The sequence below is a fragment of the Halyomorpha halys genome, unplaced genomic scaffold (assembly GCF_000696795.3).
Source record: "Halyomorpha halys isolate HHAL.00 unplaced genomic scaffold, Hhal_1.1 Scaffold733.1, whole genome shotgun sequence".
Lineage (NCBI taxonomy): Eukaryota > Metazoa > Arthropoda > Insecta > Hemiptera > Pentatomidae > Halyomorpha > Halyomorpha halys.
Window position 1 is genome coordinate 269,275 of NW_027108463.1, and position 4,990 is coordinate 274,264.

A 4,990-nucleotide genomic window follows, 5' to 3' on the forward strand; every position below is an offset into this window, starting at 1 on the left:
TTTAATGATTAACTGATTTAATTAGTATAAAGGCACAGATTTATGGGTTTTATTGTAGTCATAACTGCCACAGTGATAAACCAGTTCCCTGCCTCAAGACCTTGTCATAATTCTCTTGCTGCAGGAGAACTTCTGTGCTCTTAATACAATCAGAATAAGCAAATATAGTCTTTAATAAAAGTCAACAAAAATCAGAACCGATGTAAATGATTCATGACTAAAAAAATAAAATAAACATATTTTATGAAAAGATAGTAACAATAATACTCAAGTAACAATATTTAATAAAGATCAAAAAAATTAATGTTTGATTGCTATGCATTATAACCCATAATGTGTATAAACACTATACTTCAATATCTATTTATGACTAATGTAATATAATGAAATAATATTTTGAGTGTATATATGTGGTATATAATGTACATAAATTATGAGGAGTTATAAAAAAGCTAATCATTTAACGTTTATAATGAAATGTGAAAATAATAGATATAACAAATATTTAATTCGTATATGATAAAGTGCGACCTTTTTAATTATTATTTTTCTTTATTTACAAATTTTAGTTTATATGAGTAAGATTTATGAATCACAATAGTGGGACGTATATGTTTATTGTGAATATTCATATTATCAAAAATCTTATAAAAATATTTATAATGTTAAAATTTAAATGGAACATAATTTTGTCTGAAATGTTTAATTGTTAGCATCAAATAGAATTTTTTTAAACCTTTTTTTAAATTTAACTACACCCGTAATGTTACAATTTATATATAAAAGAAATTCTAGCTCTTATTAAGATAGCAAAAATGACTTCGTCCTTGTCAACGAAGAACGGCATCTGTCAAATAAAAACCCCAAAACATTGCCACCACGAGTTTTAGCAGAGTCATGAGATATTTTTCGCGAACAATTTTCACAAGCGTCGCCATTTCTCTTGAAAAATCCCTGGCTGAAATTATACACCCTTGGGTTTGAGCGTAAAATTAATTCGACTCTTCAGAGATCTTTGCCATGTTTCGTAATAAACTGTCGGCCAGCCCGAAGGTTCTCCGGCTTGTTCAACCATAACGTCCACGGGATACGAGAAGTCTACAGTTGCACCAACAGGCTTCTTACTTTGTATTCAAGGGCAGAATCGAGGCTGTGTGCAACTTAGGAAACTTTGTATAAAACTGCGGCTTATAACTTCTTTCCGAAGTACTTAAAATATGGCAATTCAGTAAAGATCCGAATACATATACGTAAAAATGGAAACAAAAGAATGAGTCTAGGAAAAAAAATTGATTTTATGTTAAGTACTGATCAATATAACAGTTGAATGATATATTACAAACGGCAATTTTAACACAAACAAAATTACATTCCGTAATATAATTAATTACTATTGCAAAAAGAAAATATAATATTTTCGTAGTAATTTAGTGCTTGAAAATATACTTACTCATGACTTAACTCGTACTACTAAACTTAATATTATTTACCGAAAACATAAATTTAACACTGATTGCAAAGTGAATTATAGGCATTTTTAAAAAATATTTTGATATTCAGTAGAATAATATTCAGGACGTATTAAAATATTGTTCCTTCCTTTTAATTTTAGGCTTGATATTGACCGTGAATCCACTTGAAGGTTGCCACCACTCAGCCTAGACCGATAAACTCGGTTTCTTAACTGACGCCGAAATTCTACTTTTTTTTTTATATTCCAACCGATATAGCCGAATTGGAACTAACAGCTAATAAGCAGAACTAAACAGCTTAAGTATATATGTATTATAAATGTAATGTTTTATAATACCAATATTTTTCCAGGTTACGGAGGGAATCCAATTTGTTTTAGTTATTAATAAACGTAGAATAATTTCGACTGCGATATCTGAAAAAAATTTGTAAAATAACTTAAATCACATGAATAACATATACATGCACATATTATCCATTCAATAGAGATATAAGAAAAGAAGTTCAACTTCGTTTTACATTTTATTTTTTGATAATTTTTAGGAAAAACATATTTTTCAAATAAATATTTTGTCAATATTAACAAATATTGGTAAGCTAAATGATGTGCATCTTAATAAAAAAAAATAAACATATTATATACACATAATTGCTGCAATGATTTTTTTTTTCAATTTGAGAGCTTATCTAATAAATTTTCCCTTTTCTTTTTTTAATACTTATTTTATATACACGGTAAGGTTTTAAAATGAACAGAACTAAGGCGCTCTCAGAATTAGAGATGTCAACAACCTCCAGTACAAGCGATTGTGTTCCCAGTTATCCCCAGCGTTAATGGAAGAGTCGTCAATCGAATAAAACAGTTTGTTTCCTTAGCTCTTCCTGATTATCTTTTAGTTCGAGTTAATATTCATTTAAAAAAATATATTCAATGCCCATAAAATCTAAATAAATTATTTTCTGTAATCATAAATGTGTTTAGGAAGTATTTTAACATATACAATTGACAATGCAACGGATTATAACGAGTTTACAATACTTTATTGTACATAAAAATAAAATGATAGATCAATGAAACTGAAAATGTTACAACTTATTTAACTAGATATTATTTTAACAGAACATATTATCAGCCTTGATAATAGAAGTTCTTAATAGGTTCAAAAGACTTTGAATCGAAATATTTTTTAATGGAATTTAATGTTGGTGGAACATTATATAAAAACATTAATAATACACTAATTTATCACGTTTTCAATAGTCATAAAAAAAAAAAAAATAAAAAAAAAATGACCGAATTTCGACTTAACATTCCCCAGGCGTTCACTTAAAACCCGGTTTCGCACTTTTACATAACGCAATGTAGTCCAGAAATCGAGGCTGTGAGCTTAGATAACCGGTGAAGGGTATGGGCATATGAACGAATTTATGTAAGGTTTAGAGCTATTGCATATAATCATTGAGTCATCGACAATATGATAATTTTTATGAAACGACGATCATTTTCACTACTAAAACGTTTCCAGAGATTTCGGTGGCGTGAGAGGCAGGCTGTTGATTCAGGCAGTTTTCCGGGAACCTGACTCATAAATTCTGCCTTGGCCGGATCCGTCATCCCGCGACGCAGTCACGTCTCATAAAATAATTCCATAAAATATCTGTTGAGAATTGAACCTCGGTAAAGTTCGAATCGTATACGGGAGTTACCCAACAAGAACGCTGATTTTGTTGTAGGGTTTTAGAAGAAAAAAAAAATAACACGATTTCTTATAGATTCATTATAGGTTGCATATGAAATAAGATGCATTCTGTTAGTGGTATTTTAAAATAGTATAAATTGTAAAAAAATTAAGAACAAGAAAACGAACGTTCATATAAATTCGTATTATTTATTTCAAGCAATGTTCGCGTTAATTATTTTTAATACGAATAGTATATAACAAGGAGAGACTGAAGGATAGATTCCTTAATCAATATTATTTTATATGATAACAATTTGATAAAAAACGAGTGATGTACTTTTTTTTTATTCAAAAATTAATATATACTAGTTAGTTTGAGAAGAATACGCGAGGCATGCATAAAATTTAATAAATTAATGTAAATATTCTTTACCTCTAAATGTGGGAAACATCCATTAAGATGATGGGTCGCTCAACAATGGGACGAGAAAGACGACCAGAGATCCTCGGCGAGAGCAGAACTGCCGGGTCGGACGGTGACCTGCCACTAGTAAACAAAAGCCCGAAATAAACCGCTGGAGGAGCAGTGGAGGGGGATAGTGGTGGGGGAAGGGGGGGAGCAGGTAGTGGGGAGGGGATGAGTCATCCTCATAATCTCCATTGACAGCGTTGCAGCTGCCGCCCAGCACGTGGCCCTTTGTATACCCTTCAGTCAGATGTGATTTTCTGCCAGTGGCCCAATTAATTGCATTGGATGTCGGCCATCGGAGAGGGGGGGAGGAAGGGGGTTCTGGGAAACTACGCTTCGCCGGGCCGCCCGATCCTATCTACCTATTATTGCAAAGAGTCCCTTGATTAAAACTTATCTAAGCCGGATTAATGATAGTGGCTAGGTCGGTGAATGAGAGGCCTTAAATTAATCCTATTTTATTGAGAGGTATTTGTATGAGCGGAACTCCTCTGAACACTAAACCAAAGGAAGTTCTATTATAAAATAAATATTCCCTAACTTACCAGGGGGGGGGGGAGGCTACGCACGTTTGATAACTAATTTAAATGAAATTGTTTTTACTGATACTTGGTCGAAAAATATTAGACACGTATGCAATGCAAGGAAGGCGGCAAAATGCTATAGGATCTGAGAAATTTTTCTAAAATTTAATTATGGAATTTTTTTTTATTATCATATTCCGCATTTGCTCTGAATGCATTTGATGGTTATTACATAACAAACATTTTTTTTTTCATAAAACATACGAAAAACTCATTTTTTTATAAATGACTTATTGTTTTTTTTTTTTATAAAGCTTAGTGCATTGAGGAATAGAAAACCTGAAATACAGCTAAACAAATAGTAGAGTACAATTCAATTTTTTTGGGAATTGACGAGTATAGTAACACGAGGAATTTGAAAATTAGCTAAGTTCGAAACTTCCTAAAATTGATCAATTATTGGTTGAAGTTTTGTTTTTTATAATTTCTCTGATAATGTTTTAAATAACATTTTTTCATTGTATTAACTGACTTTAAATATATTAAAAATTATAAAAAGCGAAACATGCTTTTAGTAAACTAGGCTAACATATTTTTTAAAGGAAAAATTAATCCTAAGGATAAAGAATAAAATATCTTATTATTTCAGTAAAATAAATAACGCCGAAGAATATAATATTAATGAAAATGATGCATATAATTATTCTAAACATTGATACAAAAAATATTACAATTATTCCAAATTTAAAAACGCATTTTTTAAATATGATCACACAAATATAACATTTGTATTATACAAAAACCTTGATATACTTAATTACATTAATATAATTTATTGCTAT

At 30.3% G+C, this 4,990-nt stretch overlaps 1 protein-coding gene across 4 annotated transcripts in view; it reads right to left on the minus strand.

The window, feature by feature from the left end:
- Positions 1 to 3,728, minus strand: part of LOC106685763 (brain tumor protein) — a 185,808-nt gene extending 182,080 nt beyond the window's left edge. For 2 of the 4 annotated variants that reach the window (XM_067046783.1, XM_067046780.1), the window contains exon 1: positions 3,589 to 3,720. The gene's annotated coding sequence lies outside the window, so the exon portion shown is untranslated. Of the gene's footprint in view, positions 1 to 3,588 lie in introns of all 4 variants that reach the window. The other 2 variants (XM_067046781.1, XM_067046782.1) reach the window with 2 other exon arrangements.
- Positions 3,729 to 4,990: the final 1,262 nt, after the last annotated feature.